The sequence below is a fragment of the Eptatretus burgeri genome, unplaced genomic scaffold, assembly GCF_056783735.1.
Source record: "Eptatretus burgeri isolate ZD-2024b unplaced genomic scaffold, Ebu_testis_v1 Ebu_testis_scaffold_3153, whole genome shotgun sequence".
NCBI classification, from domain to species: Eukaryota; Metazoa; Chordata; class Myxini; order Myxiniformes; family Myxinidae; genus Eptatretus; species Eptatretus burgeri.
Genome location: NW_028225101.1, coordinates 524,728 through 548,380, shown reverse-complemented (window position 1 = coordinate 548,380; position 23,653 = coordinate 524,728). Strand labels below are relative to the sequence as shown.

General features: G+C 43.4%; 1 long non-coding RNA gene and 1 other non-coding gene across 2 annotated transcripts; one reads left to right on the top strand and one right to left on the bottom strand.

Annotated features, from left to right (window-relative positions):
- Positions 1 to 6,172: 6,172 nt before the first annotated feature.
- LOC147006812 (uncharacterized) lies at positions 6,173 to 20,092 on the bottom strand. Its single transcript, XR_015054590.1, has 3 exons — positions 19,666 to 20,092; positions 14,763 to 14,944; positions 6,173 to 8,155 (listed from the first exon to the last, which is right to left on the bottom strand). It is a non-coding gene; the product is annotated as an uncharacterized LOC147006812 (long non-coding RNA).
- Positions 11,729 to 11,810, top strand: TRNAS-GCU (transfer RNA serine (anticodon GCU)). The gene has a single exon. It is a non-coding gene; the product is annotated as a tRNA-Ser (tRNA).
- Positions 20,093 to 23,653: the final 3,561 nt, after the last annotated feature.

The window sequence follows — 23,653 nt, the reverse complement described above, 5'->3', positions numbered from 1 at the left end:
CTCCAGGTCTTCAAAACAGTTGTTCACCACCATGTCTGATCTTCCCCCGTCCAAAACCACGATCTTTTCTATCCCCGTTAATCCAGCCCAAACACACCTTCAAATTTCCTGTTTTCCTTCCTGAAAGTCCATGAAATGTCCATCTTGTTCACCCCGTGAACCCCACCCATCCCTCTCCCTTCCACAGATCTCCTCATGTCTCTGTTCCCCACTGTTTTGTCCTTCCCTCTCCCACAACTTCTCTTCAAATGTCCTTCTCAACTCCTCTTCAAATTTCAAGTCAAGTGGATGAAAATTGACAATTTTAGAAATTTGGCCAATCTTGACCCTTTGGCTAAGTTTGACTTAAAAATAATTGGGGGTTAAGTTGAGTGAGCTGATCTGAAAATCCTTTTGAAATTTCTCGTGAATCGCTTGAAAATTGAGTATTTTAGAAACTTGAAAGTTTTGTTGACCTTTCGACCTCAAAAACAATAGGCTTCTTGCTTATCACAAACTCAACCATGTGATGACGTTTTGTGATGATCAGTTTGGAATTAATGACCTGTCAGCGATAAACAGACGGACAGACAGAATAATAACGCTGACTGACCAACACACTGGAAACATCTTCGATTTTGCAAGGAACAAACGGACCCAAACACAATACCCTCTCCTTCGGCGAGGGTAATTAGAAGGCACTCAGTGGAGTCCATACCTCCACGAGGCTGTGCGGTTTCCGGTTTTTTGTCCCATCGATAGGCCGGATCTGGACTCGGACCTGAACCAAAATCGAATCGACTTGTTCTTGTCACCGTACCAACTCATCCACCTAATTTTGTCATAACTCATCCACAATTTTCCGAGATGTCCGGCAATATTATATATCGTTTTTGGCCCAATCTCTCATTACGTGAAGAAACACTTTTTAAAATATTTAAATTCTCGAATCTGGATCTTCACCAAAATCGAATCATTTCGTCCTTGTCATCCACAAAACATGTCCAATAACTGTCGTGCCTATCCGTTTATAATTTTTTGAGATATCAGGCTGTATATCGGTTGTAGTCGTAGCCCTCAATGGTGAAGAATCAGGAAAAAAAATCCTCGAAAGAACATGCAGCTGAACGTTCATGTTGAACAGATGAGACGAAGAAGGAGAACGAGATGTACTTTCTACTTCATCAACTCCTCTCTTCACCGTGACTCACCTGGCAGCCCGACCTCACTTCATGACCTTTTTTACATTCAAGAATCATCGGTCGACACCTCACTCCAGGTGCCAAGATGTGAGCTGGAAATCCTGCCTCCAGCAGACCTCGCAAATCACGTCTTGTCCCCTTGAAAGTCCCTCAAAACCCTCACCCGAAAATCACACTCAATCGATGAAGATGCCCACAACTTACATCTCGATTGAGGCAACAAGGTTTGCTGTCTTCGACTGAAATATCTTGCTTTAGACAAATCAAAAACAATGGAAGTGTAAACATTTCAGAGAAAGAAAACTACCATAATCCATTATATAAAGGATTTCTGTCCATAATCTAAAATTTGTGGACAAGGAAGGAACTTTCACAAAACCAATGAATGACAAAGAAATTTATTTTTCAGCAAAACTCAAACACGATTACTGTGATGGATGTTTGATGTGTGGAGTACCTGGGATTGCAGAGAGAGAGTAGTCTTTCCGTCCAGAAAGAAATGTGTAGAAATGGGACACCTGAGAATTGTTGCAGTAAGGGTGAAGGAATGGATAAGCGGGGGTTAGGTTGTATCAACTTTCACACTCCGTTACCTCCGCCTACCTATTCCAGCACTCATTCATTCCTCATTTTTCCCACCAGCACCTGTGGAACCATCTTCCACATTCTCTTCAATCCCATTCCACCCTCCAGGTTTTCAACACAGCTATTTACCACCATCTCAGGTCACTCCCCATCGCGACTCATGATATTTTCCAACCTTGTTTAGCCCCTCGAATCACACCTCTCTCCAGATTTCCAGGTTATCAGGTAACCCCCTCAACCTTCCGCTCCCTCACAATTCTTCTGTGACTGAGATTTGGCACCGATAACCCTCTTGCTCATATCTTGTGTCGTTCTTCGCTTGATGTCATTCTTCCGAATGACCTTTATTCCTCAAAGTTTCATTCCATTTTGCCGCTCTACCTCCTGTTGGTGTGTCCTCCACAGCTGATACTGCACGTGAAAAGGCTGAATGCCTAACCTCCGTGTTTGCATCTAAATATTGTGTCTGCAACCCATCACTTTCTCTACCCACCTTACCCAGTAGCACCCAGCTGTTCCTGGACTCTGTGTCATTTCCTCCTGACAAGGTAGAGAGCTTGTTGTCAAACCTCGACTCAGATTCTGCAACCGGTCCAGACGGCATCAGTCCACATGTCCTAAAAACCTGCTCCTCTGCTCTTGCTTACGCTCTCTGTTCTATTCATCCTCATTTGCTCAAGGTCATCTGCTGGGAAATCAGGAAACACCACTGCCCTGTATAAAAAACGTACAAAAACAGATCCCTGCAACGACAGACCAATCAGCCTTCTCCCAATCATCAGCAAAGTTATGGAATCCATCATCGCTTCAGACATGAAATCCTTCTTCTTCTCCAATGGCTTGATTTCCGATCATCAATTTGGTTTCAAACCAGTTCACTCGACCCTAGATAGGCTTCTTCTGCTCTCCCAATAATGGATGGAGGTCCTCAATGCTGGACATGAAATCAGAGCCACATCCCGAGACATATCATGTGCTTTTGACACGGTCTGGCACCCTGCCCTGCTCACCAAACTCTCTTCCTTTGGAATCCAAGGCAATCTCCACTCATGGCTCGCAGACTTCCTCTCCTGTCGCAGTCAACGTGTGGCCCTTTATGGAGTTCTTTCATCCCCTCTTCCTGTCCAGGCTGGAGTTCCTCAATCCAGTGTTCTGGACCCTGCTCTTTTTCTGGTTTTCATCAATGATCTCGCCGACTCTCTGGAAAATCCCTTTCATCTCTTTGCTGATGACTCCACCCTTTGCCGTACAATCTGTCATCCCTCAGACCGGCAAGCAGCAGCTTCTTCACTCACTGCAGATCTGGATAAAATTACGAACTGGTAAAACATGTGGAACATGTCATTCAATCTGGACAAATCTCAGTATGTCTGACCGAAAAGACCGTTTGGACCCCCCCCGCCCCCCACATCCACTTTCTCAACAGTCCTCTGGAAGAAGTCCTTTCTTTCAAGATTCTGGGTCTCACCATCTGCCATGATCTTTCCTGGGAAAGCCACATTTCCTACCTGGCTTCCAAAGCCAGTCACCGACTGGGAATCCTCTGACATGCAAGGTCCTTCCTCAGCCCACCTGAGCTCCTGACCACATGCCAAGCATTCGTCCACAGCCTGATGGAGTACTGCTCTCCCCTCCGGGCTGGTGCTCCTTCCTCTCACCTTTCTCGGCTTGACGCTGTGGAAACCAAAGCATTCAGGATCATCGGCATCTCCTGTGATGAGGGTGAGTCTTTGGGTCTCTCACTCTCTCACCCCAGGCAGGTCGATGGCCTTTCTGTCTTCCACCGTCTCCTCTCCGGTCTCCCCCCCCGCTCCGTATGCGATATGTCGCCATCACCCCCCCCATATTTCTGCAGGGCGCTCCTTGTCCGCCAGCGACCCCCTTCTGGTAAAACTACTAAAATCACTAATCACTGCTCAGCTTCACTCTTTAATTCCTCTTTTTTCCCCGCTTTTGGAATAAACTCCCACACTCTCTTCAATCCCATTCTTTCCTCGAGGCCTTCAAAACAGCTGTTCACCACCACCTATCTTCCCCAATCCAAAACCTCAATCTTTTCTACCCCTGTTAATCCACCTCCTTCAAATTCCCTGCTTTCCTTCCTGAAAGTCACTGCAATGTCCATCTTGTATTCCCCATGTTCCCCGCCCCATCCCTCTCCCTTCCACACATCTCCTCATGTCTCTGTTCCCCACTGTTTTGTCCTTCCCTCTCCCACCCCTCTTGTCTCATGCCCCCCCGCCCTCCCCCTTGCTGTGCGTTGTGTGTTCTCTCTCATTCGAGCCTAAACAATGCATTCACAAAAAAAAAACACATCAAGTACCACAAACTACTGATGCCAGATCAAATAGTCCGATAGAGGGCAAATCACGAACAAGTTCATCCCCAAAAATCCATCCCAACTTTGGAAAATTGTCCACCTGCGGGCAACCAGGGAGGAAACTTTGTCAGATTTTAACTCATCAAGCAGGTGTAAAGGTTGGAAATGCAGCACAAACGCGAAATGATGGAAGATCAGGACAAGAACAATGTTATATCTTCACTCAAGTCCATACGTGATGACCTCACACTTCAGGACGACATTGAAATCCTCAAGAAAGTCAACGATCTGACGACAAGGCTTGCCCCGATTCATGAAATCAAGAATGTATACAGTGACAACAAATGTGTTCAATGTGGTTCGAGTACAACTACGTGGTTGATGTTGTCTTGGGCTTCGTAAGAGCGGAGAGACCTGGTGGCTGGACACTGCATCTTGAAACTTTAACATCAATGTCGCCATGTTTCTTTTTGTCCTTGACGGACATAACTTCACCCGATACACAATGCTCGACGATGCACAGGTGATGGAACTTGAGCTGTTCGAGCTCCAGAAGTACTAATCAGCGTTTTACAGAAGGTGAGTTCATACAGGAGTTGAGAGATCAACACAGAAATTTTCACAGTTGCCACGAGACCAGACTTCAGATCAAACTCTGAACCGGGAGAGCAAGACCAGTCGTTGGCGAGGCATCGTTGGCTTTTCAAACGAATCTGAAACTCTTCATCGTGGGATTATAACTGTCCGTGACAGAGCAGACCTTCTGTCCCATTTAAAGGAGCCGCTTCGATTGAGCGAGGAAAGGAAACCATCTTCAAAAAAATTCGGGCCTAAAGCCATCAGCCGGGATGAAGAGACCGCAGAGAAAATGAGGGGGAAATAAATAAATTCGGAATGGAACAACCTGTTCTGTCAAACTGACCAAGTCAACCGAGACAAATCATCGAAAACCGAGAAAATCATCTTTAACCGAGAAAAATCATCTTTAACCGAGAAAATCATCTTTAACCGAGAAAATCATATTCAACCGAGAAAAATAATCTTTAACCGAGAAAATCAACTTTCACCGAAAAAAATCATCTTTCACCGAGAAAATCATCTTTAACCGAGAAAATCGTCTTTAACCGAGGAAATCATCTTTAACCGAGAAAATCATCTTTAACCGAGAAAATCATCTTTCACCGAGAAAATCATCTTTAACCGAAAAAATCATCTTTAACCGAGAAAATCATCTTTAGCCGAGAAAAATCATCTTCAACCGAGAAAATCATCTTTATCCGAGAAAAATCATCTTTCACCGAGAAAACCATCTTCAACCGAGAAAATCATCCATAACCGAGAACATCATCTTCAACCGAGAAAATCATCTTTAACCGAGAAAAATAATCTTTGACCAAGAAAATCATCTTTAACCGAGAAAAATCATCCATAACCGATAAAATCATCTTTAACCAAGAAAATCATCCATAACCGTGAAAAATCATCTGTAACGGATAAAATCATCTTTAACCAAGAAAATCATCCATAACCGAGAAAATCATCTTAAACCGAGAAAATTATCTTTAACCGAGAAAATCATCTTTAACCGAGAAAAATCATCTTTAACCGAGAAAATTATCTTTAACCGAGAAAATCATCGTTAACCGAGAAAAATCTTCTACAACCAAGAAAAATCATCTTTAACCGAGAAAAATCATCTTCAACCGAGAAAAATCATCTTCAACCGAGAAAAATCATCTTTAAACTAGAAAAATCATCTTTAACCAAGAAAAATCATCTATAACAAAGAAAAATCGTCTTTAACGGAGAAAATCATCTTTCACCGAGAAAAATCATCTATAACCGAGAAAATCATCTTTAACTGAGAGAATCATCTTCAACCAAGAAAATCATCTTTAACCGAAATATCATCTTTAACCGAGAAAAATCATCTTCAACCAGGAAAAATCATCTTTAACTGAGCAAAATCATCCTAAACCGAGAAAATCATCTTTAACCGAGCAAAATCATCTTTAACCGAGAAAATCATCTTTAACCGAGAAAATCATCTTTAAGCGAGAAAAATCATCTTTAACCGAGAAAATCATGTAAAACCGAGAAAATCATCTAAAACCGAGAAAATCATCTTTAACCGAGAATATCAATCAAAACCGAGAAAATCATCCAAAAACCGAGAAAATCATCTTTAACCGTGAAAATCATCTTTAACCGAGAAATACATCTTAAACCGAGAAAAATCATCTTTAACCGAGAAAATCATCTTTAACCGAGATAAATCATCTTCAACCGAGAAAATCATCTTTACCGAGAAAAATCATCTTTAACCAAGAAAATCATCTTTAACCCAGAAAATCATCTTTCACCGAGAAAATCATCTTTAACCGAGATAAATCATCTTTAAAGGAGAAAAATCATCTTTAACCGAGAAAAATCATCTTTAACCGAGAAAATCATCTTAAATCGAGAAAAATATCTTTGACCGAGAAAAATCATCTTTAACCAAGAAAATCATCTTTGACCGAGAAAAATCATCTAAAACTGATAAAATCATCTTTAACCAAGAAAATCATCGATAACCGAGAAAATTATCTTTCACCGAGAAAAATCATCTAAAACCGAGAAAATCATCTTTAACCGAGAAAATCATCTTTCACCGAGAAAATCATCTTTAACCGAGAAAATCATCTATAACTGAGAAAATCATCGAAAACTGAGAAAATCATCTTTAACCGAGAAAATCATCTTTAACCGAGAAAAATCATCTTTGACCAAGAAAATCATCTTCAACCGAGAAAAATCATCGAAAACCGAGAAAATCATCTAAAACCGAGAAAATAATCTTTAACCGAGCAAAATCATCTTTAACCGAGAAAATCAACTTTCATCGAGAAAATCATCTTTAAGCGAAAAAAATCATCTTCAACCGAGCAAAATCATCTTTAACCGAGCAAAATCATCTTTCACCGAGAAAATCAACTTTAAGCGAAAAAAAAAATCATCTTTAACCGAGAAAATCATCTTTAACCCAGAAAATCATCTAAAACCGAGAAAATCATCTTGAACCGAGAAAAATCATCTTTAACCGAGAAAATCATCTTTAACTGAGAAAAACCATCTTTAACCGAGAAAATCATCTTCAACAGAGAAAATCATCGAAAACCGAGAAAATCATCGAAAACCGAGAAAATCATCTTTAACCGAGAAAAATCATCTTTAACCGAGAAAAATCATCTTTCAAAGAGAAAATCATCTTTAACTGAAAAAATCATCTTTAACCAAGAAAATCATCCATAACCGAGAAAATCATCTTAAACCGAGAAAATTATCTTTAACCGAGAAAATCATCTTTAACCGAGAAAAATCATCTTTAACCGAGAAAAATCATCTTTCACAGAGAAAATCACCTTTAACTGAAAAAAATCATCTAAAACCGAGAAAATCATCTAAAACCGAGAAAATCATCTTTAACTGAGAAAATCATCTTTCACCGAGAAAATTATCTTTAACCGAGAAAAGTCATCATTAACCGAGAAAATCATCTTTAACCGAGTCCAAATTCGCTCGTCCAGACAGCGGGCCAGACAGATGTCATTGGGAACTGACAATGTGGGGACATCAGTGATGGGAAATGAACCCGAAAACTTAAAAAAAAAACCCAATGAAAGTTAAATAACCTGAGGGGGTAGGTTGGGGTTTATAAGGGGAGATAAATAGGAAAAGAGAGTACATGGGAATGAAATAAATAAGGTATACGAAAAGGACGGGAGGGGAGAGGGAAGGAGTACGAATGATAAGAGTTCCCTTTGAAGGAACTTCAACAAAAAAGGCCATTAGGTCCTGAATGCTTGCGCAATGGTTGGCAACCTATGGTTGTTCGTACTCGATCCGTTTAAAATACCGAACGTCAACCAAGATGAAGAGAAAACCCAAGGGAACGACAAACAGAACCCCGAGGGACACTGGGCCACACACTGGGGCCACCATGCTGGATCCCAACAATGGAGCTCCCAACAACAAGAATTCCCGATGTTCACGCCGGCTCGGACTCCATGCACGAGATGTACTCGGGCTGCGGGATGCGCGCACACTCCGGTGATCATAGTGGTGTAACCGCTGTTCCCAACCCACAAGGAAATATTCCCTGTATGGTGTGTTTGTTCGTGGTGTTTTACATTCATATCCCATGTCCCCTCGCTCTTTGTGTTTGAGCCTTTGGCGCAGTATTAAATAATATATTTAACCACATTTATCAACCACCACCAACCACATACCTACATCCACACCCATGCCTATCACCAACACACCACCACCATACACACAACCACTAATGACACACCACCAGCCACACATTATCCCCACCCATGTCTATCACCAACACACCACCACCATATATACACAACCTCTCACACCACCAAAACCCACATATCACAAACCACACAACACAACACACCCCTACAACTCCCATCAACACACCATCATCATTCACACACAACCACCCATACACCACAGTGCGTGGAACCCACACATCGCAATCCACACTCACGACCTACACACCACCATCCACACACCATCACCATACAAACACCACAACCCAACGGACATCGAAGCCGATACACCGGGAAAAATCACAGAACCGTGGGAAAGGGTCCAAGAATGAAAACATTGTTGTGGTTCTGTGAACCGGCACTTCCCCCCCGAGGCAATGGCACCCAACATATAGCGGGTCCCGAGAGAGTTATTTAATTATGATTAAATTATAAAAGAACAGGAAGTGTTGGGATTCGTTCGGATTCGGCCGGTTGATCCTTCCATGACGTCGAGTGGGTCTCTGGGACAAGGTGCGTTATATAGGGCTTTTAGTTCGGTCTTCAATCCCATACTCCTTCACCTATTATTTACTTTCACCTCACACGTGACCTCTTCACGCACGCAAACCAGCAACCCAAGGAGAGTCGGGAACCTACACCACAGAAGCCTCATCAGCATACGTGGGCCATTTCCCGCTCAAACTTCGTGTCATTTCCCAACGTGTGCCGTACTGATCCGCACTCCTTCACTCCTCCTCTTCTGCATCATACTTGCACCTCCTTCTCACGCGCTCAACACACATCCAGTTTTCTTCCCACCTCCCCCTCATAAGCTTAGAAATGTGGCTTTCCAAAGGAAGATCATGGCCACACACTCAAACCTTCACCTGCACCCGACACACTCAAACCTTCACTCGACACACTCAAACCTTCACCTGCACCCGACACACTCAAACCTTCACCTGCACCCGACACACTCAAACCTTCACCTGCACCCGACACACTCAAACATTCCTCCACAAATATTTCAAACAACAACAACAACACCTCCAGCTGCTCACATCCCCTCGACTGTCCTCAAGAGGAGACGCGTCTCGAGTGAATCCGACTGTAGGTAATTAATGTAAAGTTAATATTAATTTCCGTTTCACATCAATCAAATTATGAAAAAAACAATAAAAATGTATCACTGAATCCAAAGACTAATTGTCCATGATTGATGGGGAACTGACAAATGGACAGGTAATTATCAGGGATGAGCCAGGTGAACCCATGTGAACCCTTTCAAACGTCATCTTTAAAAGGAATCAATTAACGGGGAAATAATGAAACAATTTGATTTGATGTGATGAGGGTTTTGTTTGAATGATTTAAATCTTTAATTTCAACTGAATTTTTTGTTGATAACAGCTTAAGTGAATGATCAATATCCAACCTTTTCTAATTTATGTTTGATTGCAACTTCATCGTGTACCACGTGACGCGTCGATCAGGTGTGAAGACCCCACTTCACGTCCATCTGCTAGCAAACGTGGTGTCGCCATTTCAGGTAAAATGTGTGGTGTGTATGTGTGTGTGTGTGTGTGTGTGTGTGTGTGTGTGTGTGTGTGTGTGTGTGTGTGTGTGTGTGTGTGTGTGTGTGTGTGTGTGTGTGTGTGTGTGTGTGTGGGGGTGTTTGTGTACTGGTGTGTTACATCATTAAAAAGAGACATAACTCGAACTTCCACTTTATAACTGCTGGCAGTGATGACCAGGTACCAAGATGTCCCACTTTGATCGGACACCTGACCCTGACCCATGACATTATTATTCAGTTTAATTCAGAATGGGATTAAAATCAATTCAAATCAATTCAAATGGAAGACCAAATCGGTACAGTCCTGCATCAAAGTCGTCAGAAGGAACCCGAACACACAAAAAGCAAAGATGACGTCATCAAGAGGAACCTGAATAGGATTCACATTTCAGCTGCTACTCCTCGACCCTCAAACCCATCCAGGAACAGCCAAGTGAGCTTCATTCCAAAAAAAAAAAAATCAAAAAAATCAAAAAGAACCCAGATCAAAAAAATTATATAATTCTGGCTGTCAGACCATACGTCCGATCAAGTTGAAAGTTAAAACATGTATTCACTTTCACCACAAGATCATAATTGTGAAGTTTCACATCGATTGATTAAGCAGTTTCAGAGAAAACATTATTTAATATTTTTTCTTCAATTCAATATGGCTGCCAAACCATGTGACCTATCAATTATTCCTGAACAAAGTTGTAAACTCATTGATTGTGGAACATTTGTGTGAAGTTACCACTCGATCTGTCCAACCGTTGTGGAGAAGAGGATTTTTACGGGTTTTAGGGTAAATCCAATATGGCTGTCAAATCATGTGACCGATGACATCATATGTGTGACCCTTTAGTTCCCAATGGAGAGCCGGTCACACTTGCATAGTTTCACCGCGATCTGTTCAGCCACTTCAGAGAAGAAGATTTTTGAAGGTTTCAAAAAACAACAACAATATGATTGTCTAATCACGTGACCAATGACGTCATCAATTTTTTGTGGACCATTTTATTCCAAGATGACCCTCAAAATTTTTATACTGTTCAGATGTAACGTTCTTCATATGCAGTTATGACGTCATAACGAAAGCACCGATGACGTCATAAAAATCACACTCTCCTTCGGCGAGGGTCATAAAATGAAGATATTAAAAGTTGTTGAAAAAAAAAGTTGTTCGGAAGTTCAATGCCATTGATGAAGTGCGTTTTTAACATGTTGCATCAGCTCTTCGTGCCTGTTGTGTGTGTTCTTTAGAACATCCTTAAAAACAGGAGTTTCCTGTTTGGAATGATTTTGAATTCTGTTTCAGTGCCAGACAGACAGACGGAGTTAAAAAATAAATCTCAATCAACTTTGTGCGTGTGTGATCGGGTGAAATCCATCGCGAAAGTTCTGTTAAACGACAGGTTAGTGAAACGATTCATGTTCAAAATAAAACATTCAATCGAAATGAAGTTTTTCATCGATCATAAACAGATGTGCGTAGACAGACAGACAGACAGAGTGAACGAATTGCTGAACCCCACATTTTGCTTCGATTACGTGTGGGGTAATAATTGCCTCATCTGTATATAATGGAGCAAGTGTATGTGATCACGTATGTCCGCTCTTCACTCCTTGGATTTTGACAGGTGACCTGACGTCACCCACAATTGTCACCTGAAATACCTTCATCATAATTCGCTGATTGTGTCAAGAATCAACTTGCCTGGAAATGACCACGTGACAACATTGCACTTCCATTGATCTGTGATCAACAAACAGAAGTGTGGACAAGGTGGCTGAGAGGTTAAGGCGATGAACTGCTAATTCATTGTGCTTTGCACACGTGGGTTCGAATCCCACCCTTGTCGTTGTTTTTGTTAATTTGTTTCCTGAGACCACATCACTGAGAGGAAACCTTTGCTTCCCTCATCTTCAAATCCACTGTTTCTTCGGAACGTTTTTAGACCCCAAGGCCTTTCTGAGACTTTCTGAGACTGAGCGACTGAGACTTTCTGGAAAATCTTAACAATAACTTTTCGAAAGTTTCTCAATTGCACTTCTCTGTTTCACCAATGATTGTCATTTCAGTTCCATCAACACGTGATCATTCTTCCCCCAAATGTACACACAGACCTGCTGCTATCATGTGCACATGACTGTTGTGATCATCCATTCACGTCCCTTCACTCCCCCAAACCCCAAGTCCTCAACCCCCCTTCCTGCCTCTTCCGCAGATCTCCTGAGAGATGCCACAGTGTTAGTTGAAGATGGGTCAGGTTCCTGTATGGCAGTCCCGAACATGGTTGGGACAGTTGGCAGGAGCCACAGGCAACTCGACTAGGAGGCGCAGAAGCTCTCGTATTGGGGCTCCTCACAGGTCCACCTGTCTCTACTCTTTCCTAACTATTGTTTTCTGCCTCACATGGGTTTAGGTGGGAAAATCAAAGAGGGTAAAAGATGGTAGCGTTGGAGCGGGAGAGAGAAATATGGATTGAAGTTGGGAATCTGGGAAGAGAAGGGTGGGAGGCAGGAGAATTGCTGTGAATTTTGACATAAAAATACATCTTCTCCGAGGGGTTTGTCGAATCTGGCAGGGGTTTCAGTGTTTGGTTAGCCCAGTGGCTCCTGCATAGCCCCACAGAGCTCGATTTTTCATTTTCGTCCCAAGGTCAAGGTCACAAGGTCACGAACTTAGAAAATTGCGAATTTTGACATAAAAATCATACGACCGCCCAAACTTTCAAAGCAAGAATGACAATATTTTTTATGCATAATCTTGAGGTCATTCCCCACCCAAAGTCTTGAAACCATTTTGCTCTTTCTCGAACACCTTGCCCGTGCCGCCCCCTTCAACTTTGTTTTTACGCTGATTTCATCAAAGTATGGATAATCCGAGGAGTGCGAAATGCCATATAGCCTATTTGACGTTCTATTGTTCCTGGAATGTTCCAGAGGAAGTTTTGCACCAAAGGTCATAATCCTTGACCTTTGACCTTTAAAGTTCACAAAGGTCAAATTTTCAAAGTTGTGGGAATCGAACCGGGTTTTCGACCTTCTTCGACGAACTAACTCCAATAAGCTATAGCACGTATCCTGTTTCCTTATTTTAATGTCCACAACATTGTTTTGTGACCTTTAAAGGTTATACAAAGGTCAAATTTTGAAAGTTGTTGAACGAAACCGGGTTTTCGACATTTTGAAGCTAATAACCTGTCACTCGTACCACTTCATGTTGATCATTTTTATAACTTGATCAAACATCATCACATTGTCTCATCCTTGACTTCTGAAATAATCTTCATCGTCAAATACCGCTCGTGAACCATCGTCGTCTTCAGAATTGTACGTATTATAGTCATTGTTGTATTAAAAAAATCTTTAAAAAGTCTTATCCAAATCGAGGTTAATGGTCATTTTTTTAAGACCACTAATTTGTTTAATCGGCACAAAAGGTTCTCATGACAAATTTTTTTTTTTTGGATCCATTATCAAGGCTCGTGGTCATGGAAGACACGGGTGGAACAGAACAAAAGGAACAGCGACCAACAGAGAGAGAGAGCGTGAGAGAGAGAGAGAGAGAGAGAGAGAGAGAGAGAGAGAGAGAGAGAGAGAGAGAGAGAGAGAGAGAGAGAGAGAGAGAGAGAGAGAGAGAGAGAGAGAGAGAGAGAGAGAGAGAGAGAGAGAGAGAGAGAGAGAGAGAGAGAGAGAGGGCAGAGAGAGAGTAAGAGCAGCAGAGAAGAGAGAGAGAGAGCTGATGCCCTCCAGTCCAACAGCAGAGTTGAAGGATAAGATAGAAGGAGACGTGCAAAAGACACAGAGACCAGGCTGCTGGATATGACAGGGAAGGATGAGGAACAGAGAGTGAGGGGTTGGGGACACAAGATTTGGAATCAAACACAGAATCGAGACATTTAGCTTACAGTCAGAGAGATGCCGTTGAGGAAGATCAGGAATAGGACTGGGCCCAGAGCACAGACTTAACAAGGCACCACCAGGTTTTAGAGGAGAGGAGACGAAAGTCATTCCGTTGAGGTTGGCCTTATGATGGCAATGAGAGTGGAGGAACTGGACAGTAAACTTTGTGAGATACACTGAGATTGCCTTCGGACGGATTTGCCTTCCAGGAAGAGAAGGCAAGTAGTTTCAAAGCAACGACCTCATCACAAGATTCGGTGTACCATGGGCAAGAAGGATAGGATAATTGAAGATGAGATGGGATGGATTTGTGCATGAGAGAGAGCAGGTTTCTGTGGAATAATTCCCTGGCTGATTTAACATCAGGGGCAATAAATGCGGGAGATCAGTCCTGGAGAGAGATGGCTGCTTGCAGTCCTTGTCAATCTGCTTTAGTAAAATGCCAGACTCTCCGGCGTTGAGGCAGTTCTGTAAGAATAGCCAGGAAGATGTTGACTTTCACAAGCACGTGATCAGTATTCAGATGAACCAATTGCAGAAGAAGAAGAGCAGGAAATATTTGCAGGAAAGTTTGTCATCACCAAGTCCAGGATCTGGGTTGGAGAGTTCACAGATTGAGTCAGTCCTTCAGAGTCACAGAAGTCCTTTGCTGAACTATATCATTGGAACAAAGAGATTTGTGGGCAAAAGAAAATCGATGATGGACTTCGACAATAAGATCCGCAGGTGAGACAATGCTTTGTGATGCTCACTTGATACAGCTCGTGGTCGACGTGCAGGTAAGTTTACTTGTAAAAGGTATAAGTTTGTAACATGCATGACCCATTGGCTGGGCCGAACGAATGAAGGAATGAGTACGTGGTGGAGTGCGGCGAGAGTGTGGTTGGTCAATACAAATCACTCACCAGTTTGTTTGGATTGCGATTGCCGGGGATGTTTTCGTTCCACTCAACGTCCACCCTTCCGGCAGAGCCCGGCTCGCGGTGATATGAGCACCGAAGGATCGCAGAGGCACCAACGGTTCTCTCCACCAGAATCTTACCCCTCGCAAGCACAGTACTCTGCATGAAGCCTGCAACACACCAGACTGCACCACAAACCACACATACCTTTAACCACATTTGACCTGAATGCATACACATGATTCAGCGGCGTTCACACCACCTATGGTATGTGGCTTGAAAAATACAACAACCCAAACAAGAGGGGGGATGTGTTAACAAACAACCACTAAAGTGAGAAGGATCCCAACGTGCATAGGCTTGGATTAAATGAATTATTTAAATCATCACGTGTTCATGACATGACTATTGAATGGAGGACATGTCCACAATACCCACGATCGAACCCGTAGCCAACTTGCTTTCCATCCTCACGTGCACTCTGATCTCATCCAAGTAATGAGAGGTCACCTGGAAATAACTTTTGGGGATGCGCATGTTACAATCAGAGCTCTCAGGTAACCATATACGGTATTTGAAACATTTATCTTCCTCCACCTTCACCATACCCCCACTGCTCCCCACCTATCTTCATTATCGGTGTAAAACAATCGTTTGCTGCTGCAACCTGTCGGCTCACCTGGAGAAATGCGAGTTTCCAACTGTCTCCAAACTGGGCTGAAATCGACTCTACTTGGACATTCTGTCCATCATCATCATCATCATCATCATCATCATCATCATCATCATCATCATCATCATCATCATCCAAAAACATGCAATTTGGTGTCTGGCTATTATTTCGACCACGATACATTCGGTGGTTATTTATCCAATCTCAACCAAACTTGACATTAGGACTAAGGATCACACGATGGAGGTTGTGTCGACTTCATTTGCCTCCCTCTCCATAAGGATTTTCCGCCTTGGGCAAAATCCGTGTTCAGGTTTATATCCGTGTAAAGATAGCTAATCATGGCGTTTTTCCCAGGCTACTTCTCATCACAAAAGTAGTAACAATACAAATGATAACAGCATAATATTAATGTTATCACAAAACAATATTAATATTCATAATATCACTCCTCCCCAAGTGTTTTAATAGCTCATGCTGGCGTTTTGTGGGGCACCCTTACTGGAAGTAAAACATTTATCTACAATTCCAGCAGTGTGTGTGTGTGTGTGTGTGTGTGTGTGTGTGTGTGTGTGTGTGTGTGTGTGTGTGTGTGTGTGTGTGTGTGTGTGTGTGTGTGTGTGTGTGTGTGTGTGTGTGTGTGTGTGTGTGTGTGACTGCTGTTTCTCGACAACTACTGGTCCGATCTAATTGAAACTTGCCAGGTATATTGCTGGGGACCTGAGTATGTGCCTTGTCAAGGTTTGATATTAATCGGACAAATGCTTCCCAAGTTATGGCTATTTATTTACCAACCAATCACAGGACACATTACTGCGTAGGCGTGGGCGATGCGCCATTTAGTTACCAATCACAGGACACGTTGCTGTGTCGGCGTGGCTGCGTTGGCCGGTGCGCCGCCGGCCGACGATGACGTCACGTGTCATGCCGGTTACGATGGGGATCGGTGCCTTAGTTACCGTGGCGTAGGAGTGGCAATGGTCAATGGCAGTGAATGTCATGGCAAGCAAAGACAGGGAGGTAAACTTGATTTTAATGTGGATTTTAATTAACTCTGTGTGCGTAAGTATGACAGCAGTTGTTACTTCAATGCAAGGGATAATTCATGGAATGATGTGAACATTCCGTACAGGCACGCACCACTTCCGGATAGTGATGACTTAATTTATTCTATTAATTTCTCGATTTTTTATGCGCATTTATAGACAAACACATTAGAGCCCCAATCTCGTCATCGTTTACGAGAGCGAAGGAACGGCCTGTGCGGTTGTTTGAAAGTTTTTTTTTGGGGGGGGGGTTGCACGTATGGGCAGGTGGTTGAATGTTGTAGCGGTTATGGTGAGATGGTTGATTGTTGTAGCGGTTATGGTGAGATAGTTTAATGTTGTTGCGGTTATTGTGAGGTGGTTGAATGTTGTAGTGGTTATGGTGAGATGGTTGAATGTTGTAGTGGTTATGGTGAGATGGTTGAATGTTCTCGCGGTGATGTTGAGGTGGTTGAAACGTTGTTGCGGTTATGGTCAGGTGGTTGAAGCGTTGCGGTTATGGTGAGATGGTTGATTGTTGTAGCGGTTATGGTGAGATAGTTGAATGTTGTTGCGGTTATTGTGAGATGGTTGAATGTTGTAGTGGTTATGGTGATATGGTTGAAGTGTTGTCGTGGTTATGGTGAGATGGTTGAATGTTCTCGCGGTGATGGTGAGGTGGTTGAAACGTTGTTGCGGTTATGGTCAGGTGGTTGAAGCGTTGGGTTATGGTGAGACGGTTGATTGTTGTAGCGGTTAGGGTGAGATGGTTGAATGTTGTTGCGGTTATGGTGAGATGGTTGAAGTGTTGTAGTGGTTATGGTGAGATGGTTGAATGTTCTCGTGGTGATGTTGAGGTGGTTGAAACGTTGTTGCGGTTATGGTCAGGTGGTTGAAGCGTTGCGGTTATGGTGAGATGGTTGAATGTTCTCGCGGTGATGGTGAGGTGGTTGAAACGTTGTTGCGGTTATTGTGAGGTGGTTGAATGTTGTAGCGGTTATGGTGAGATGGTTGAAGTGTTGTAGTGGTTATGGTGAGATGGTTGAATGTTGTTGCGGTTATTGTGAGGTGGTTGAATGTTGTAGCGGTGATGGTGAGATGGTTGAATGTTGTAGCGGTTGTGGTGAGATGGTTGAATGTTGTAGCGGTTATGGTGAGGTGTTTGAAGTGTTGTAGTGGTTATGGTGAGATGGTTGAATGTTGTAGTGGTTATGTTGAGGTGGTTGAAGTGTTGTAGTGGTTATGGTGAGGTGGTTGAATGTTGTAGTGGTTATGGTGAGGTGGTTGAATGTTGTAGCGGTTATGGTGAAATGGTTGAATGTTGTAGCGGTTATGTTGAGATGGTTGATTGTTGTCACGATTATGGTGAGGTGGTTGAATGTTGTAGCGGTTATGGTGAGGTGGTTGAATGTTGTAGCGGTTGTGGTGAGGTGGTTGAATGTTGTAGAGGTTATGGTGAGATGGTTGAAGTGTTGTAGCGGTTGTGGTGAGATGGTTGATTGTTGTAGTGGTTATGTTGAGGTGGTTGAAGTGTTGTAGTGGTTATGGTGAGATAGTTGAATGTTGTAGTGGTTATGGTGAGGTGGTTGAATGTTGTAGCGGTTATGGTGAAATGGTTGAATGTTGTAGCGGTTATGTTGAGATGGTTGATTGTTGTCACGATTATGGTGAGGTGGTTGAATGTTGTAGCGGTGATGGTGAGATGGTTGAATGTTGTAGCGGTTGTGGTGAGATGGTTGATTGTTGTAGCGGTTATGGTGAGATTTTTGAATGTTGTTGCGGTTATTGTGAGATGGTTGAATGTTGTTGCGGTTATTGTGAGGTGGTTGAATGTTGTAGCGGTGATGGTGAGATGGTTGAATGTTGTTGCGGCTATGGTGAGATGGATGAAGTGTTGTAGTGGTTGTGGTGAGTTGGTTGAATGTTGTAGCGGGTGTGGTGTGATGGTTGATTGTCGTAGCGGTTATGATGAGATTTTTGAATGTTGTTGCGGTTATTGTGAGATGGTTAAATATTGTTGCGGTTATTGTGAGGTGGTTGAATGTTGTAGCGGTGATGGTGAGATGGTTGAATGTTGTAGCGGCTATGTTGAGATGGTTGAATGTTGTCACGGTTATGGTAAGATGGTTGAAGTGTTGTAGTGGTTGTGAGATGGTTGAATGTTCTCGCGGTGATGGTGAGGTGGTTGAAGCGTTGTTGTGGTTATGGTCAGGTGGTTGAAGCGTTGCGGTTATGGTGAGGTAAGCGAATTTGAATTGATGAAGGGATTTTTTTATGGGCGTTGTGATGGTTATTGGAATGTTGTAGCATTGTGGTTCGAGTACGGTGAAGGTCTGAAGTGATGGTCGGATCAGGAATGGCACGAAGTTTGGATATGGTTTTTCCGGAATATTTAGCTGTCTCTTGTTTCGATGTGGGTATGCATGGATGAAGAGAAGATCGTGTGTGCAGCAAAATAAATGAAATCGATGAAAGAATATAGAATGGGAATAAGACTTACCGGAAATCCCTCACAACGCATTTTGTCCCATAAACCTACTCGACGTGAGGGAAGGGCTAACTAGAACGGATACTAATGAAATAACTGCCTCGGGACCGCTATATGTTGTGTGCCATAGCCTCGGGGGAGCGGCGGCTTCGCAAAACCGCAACATTTACACCAAGAAAATTGGGGTTTCCCCCTACCCTAAACCCCCTCCCCTAGATAAGCTGCACTGACATATTGTTGTGGGCCGGGGTTCGGCGGCGATAAACGACTTCCAGGGGGAGCAGTAGGGTCGTCTCCACCGAACATTCCGGAATGTATGTCGTGACTCTCGGATAACTCCGAAAGGTCACGGGTCCCTGAGCCTTAGCGGAACGTGGTCGCCAATATTTCGACGGCATGGGGTCGGGTTAATTGCCTAATTTCAATATACCCCAGACCCCACGTCGACAAATTATTTACAATAAAAGAGAAGGAGGCAAGACATGAAGCAGGAATTTACAGTGATTCAAAGCACTCACTCAATTCTACTGATGGACGGGCCCACACGCACACACACACACACACACACACACACACACACACACACACACACACACACACACACACACACACACACACACACACACACACACACACACAAAGAAAATAAACCCAGAGTTCTTTATTGGACCTTCCAGCCGATGAGAGAGACGAGCTGGGGGGCAGAGTCTGGATGGGTACCTGGCCGTCTGAGAAAGGGGGTACTCTGTGCTGCGGCACCTGCCAATGGTCGTCGGCCTGGTCCCAGACACACGTGGGGTCTCGTGGTTTGTGGTGGAGCTCGGGTGGTGAATGGTCGGGGTCCACAGAACTCCTCTCCTCGTCCTAACAGCCACCGTGATGAACGAACCAGACTGGACCGAACCACCGTGAACAAACTGTCTGACTCAGGCACCGTGAACAAAGTCTCCTCTCCTTCGTCGTCGGCAGGATCCGGACCACAGGTCGACGTTAACGACAACGACAACGACAACCACCACCCGAGTCTCTCAGATATATCTCCTCCCACACGGGGAGGGGTCTTGGCGGGAATCATCTCGCTGTCCGTCCCTCATTGGCCTCCGGCCGCACCCTCCCTACCTATTTGAGTTCTACACTGTTAAGGAAGAGGGAGGGGAGGAGGCTTTGGGTGCAGGGAAAGGGAGGAGGATGAGGGAGGAGGGGGAGGGGAGGGAGGGAGAGATGTTGACAGTGTGTGTGGGTTTTACAGAATACCTAAGGGAGAGGACTGGATGAGGAGGATAAAAGGCTCGGTGGTGATGGGATGAGGCACATTGGGGATTAATAAGAGAAGGGGCGGAGGGAAGGAGGGATCTTTGTAGATGGTAGGGGGGGGAAGTTTGAGAAAGGTGAGTGGGAAGCTTGGAGGGGAAGTGCGTAAAAGTTGCTTTGAGAGTGAGGGGTGAGATTGTCTAATTTATTATTATTATTATTATTATTTTTTGATAATTTTTCTGGCTTACTCGAATTTTTGTTGTTGCAGTTTCTCGTCTTCAAGTGGGTCAATCATTGCCAGATTTCATAAAACAAGAACAGAGGGGTAAAACTCAAGATATCATAAAACCGTACAATATATCATGGAACAAGAACACACGCACTTACAAACTTGGCACCAGCCTTGGTGGCTGACAGACGATCTCCTGATCCACCAATGGAGCAACACGTGACCTACACTGAAAGGTGTTTCGTCTGCAGTCGTATTGCCATTACCTAATGGCACATCTCAAGATCCTAAAGGAGAGCGATAGCGAGTGGAACCTACAATTTTAATGGGTACACCCAAAAATAAGAAAATTGAGAATGCTTTCAGAGAACATGAGGATAAAAGAAACACAAAAGTTGCCAATGGAAGTTTCTAATGCAAAGCAACAATGTGAACAACATGTAAAGTCCAGAGTGGAGATTAAAACTACCTTTTAATAGCCCTCACTCGGGTAGTCAGCTGACCCCGCATGGTAGGTAAGTTAAGCCAAGATGCAAGGAAGTGTTTGTGCTTAGTTATTTAATATTTAGCACAAAGTGTTGAACTGATTACTTTGTGGACCACACGATGTCACCACATCTCAGACAAATCACCACCTTTCGGTTTGGGGCTTGTATCTTATCCATGAGAAGGATGAGACAAAATGCAAATGAGCATCTCACCTATCCCAGGAGTCCCCTTGAGGCAAACCCAAATGTTCTGAGATTGATCGATGTTTAACTGGAAACCTGCATGTACCACAGTCCAAAGTTGCAGTTATCGAAAAGAGAAACCACAAGTGATGCACGCAGAACTCCGGTTCAGGCATGGCATGTGCATGACACAGTCACACACGGGCACAACCCAGGCATGGTATGGATATGCGCGGACACAACATAGGAATGGCACGACATGGTATGGACATGGTATGGCAATGGAAATGGCACGGTACGGTACGGGCATAACCTGAGCACGGCATGGCATGGCACGGGATGGACATATCAAGGGCATTGCATGGCATGGGAAGGAACGGCATGGTATAGTATGGACCTAACATGGCCAGGCAGTGGGACCTATGGCAGCCCGCTTGACCCATGCCTGAGTCACAACCAATCAAATTCGCTGCTCGTAGATCCCGCCCATGTCCTTGTTTCTCAAGACAGCACGGGGTTATGTGTTCGATGAACTCCAGTTTTGCGATGTTGTTGTTTTCCATAAACAAGTCCATGCTCAAGCAATCTCCAGCTCCTCGTTTTAATATTTCCTCCATGATGTTTTTCTTTCCAGTCCTTTCTACCTGCTGTTTGCTCACTCCATCCAGCCAGAAGATTCACAAAATCTTTTTGGGACAGCTATAAAGAAAAAATTCTAGGATCTGTGCAATGATTTTGGTGACTTTCTGTTCTTCTCAACTAAATAGTGGAACATATTTTACATTACCATCAAAAATTTGAAATTTCTTGTGTTGTATTTTTTTGTATACAGTCAAAGCTTGTGGAAGAGCTTGAATATAGAATGGATAAGGATGTAACGGAACAAAGGGAACAGCAGAAAGAGAGGGGAAACACTCCAACAGCAGGGATGAGGGACAAAATAGAGGGAGACTTGGACAAATGAGGGATGTGGGGCAAATGATGCATGGGGTGGACAAGATGGATACGGAAGGAAACTCTCAGGAAGGAATGACTGGAAATTTAGAAACAGATGGGCTTGGGTGGGGAGGGTGGTTGGCCTTATTGGGAGTAGGAAAGATGATGGTTTTGGATGGGGGTGGAGGGTGATCTGAGATGGAGGTGAACAGCTCTCTGGAAGATCTGGAGGGAAGAACGAGATTGTTGAGAATGTGGAAGTTTGTGCCACAGGTTGGGAAAAAAAGTGAAGAAAACGAGTGGAGGTGAACAGTGATCCTGGATTTAGATAGTTTCATCATGAGGGGGTTGATGGTGGATCACGTGCACCCTGCAGAAACCTGTGGGGGACAAAGCACAGAAGGAGCAGAGAGGGTGCAAGACCAGAAAGGGGGGAAGTAGAAGACAGAGAAACTACCGACATGTCTGTGATGTGAAAGTTTTAGTGATTTGTGATTTTTGCAAACTTGTGAACATCTTGGATGTAGCCATGTCATTTTTACACATGACTGCATTGCTGTCTGATGCAGGTCGTCTCACACTCTGTTTTGTTGCTGATTTTCAGTCCTACTTTCAGGACATACTACTGCGGCCTATTTGCTTCCTCTTGCATACTTTGCTTTGTGTCTGCTGGCGAACATGTCAACTGCAAAGTTGAGCTCCTCTGGATGGTCATCTTGAGCCCAATCTATTCCATATCTGGCATGTCATGTAGTCCTCATGACCCAGTCCAATACAAGTAGGAACAGTTGAGGAGGCCTCAAATTCTCATCACTTCTTTCCATTACAGAGCACACTCATTTGGTATCCACAGTACATGCTCTTTATCATTCTGATGAACTTTCTGGGTATTTCAGTCCCATCTAATACATTCCACATTGCGTCTCTATTTGGAGTCACTTCTTAGTCAAAGTTGATGAAAGCCATCACGGGACTTGAATTGCATTCATGACATTGTTCCATCACTTTTGTTGGAATGAAAGGTTGATCTCTACACCCTCTATTCCTTCAAAATCATTCCCACTCTTTTCTCAATACTCCATCCAAAGCTTTTTATATATTTCACGTTATCCTGCAGAGCACCTTGCTTGGAATACGTCCACAGAAGAGTTCGTTACACCTCTCCATTTACCACATTTAATGTCTCCTTTATTTGTCAGTTCAATCATCAGTCCAACTATCCATACTTCTGGTTCTTTGTCTTGTCATCATATTTCACTAATTAATTTTTGTGTAAGACCATTGCCGATGTCTCACAGTGCACACGTGCAGTTCCGAATTTCCATCATCCGTGCTTCGTGCATTTACACTCGCATAAAGTATTATGGCTTCCCATACTTCAGCTTCTTTGATAGAATAAAGATAAAAAATGAAATTTCGGTTTGATTACAAATTTTACAGAACAAGTCGTCTTGGGACTAAAAATGTCCAGTTCCATCGAGAAAAAACCAAAATGAAACGAGAAAGGCATTCGGTAGAACGCATACCTCCGCCAGGCTGAACAGGTTATGCTTTGTATCCCACTGATACACCAGATCTGAATCCGGACCTTAACCAAAATCGAATTGGCTTGTTCTTA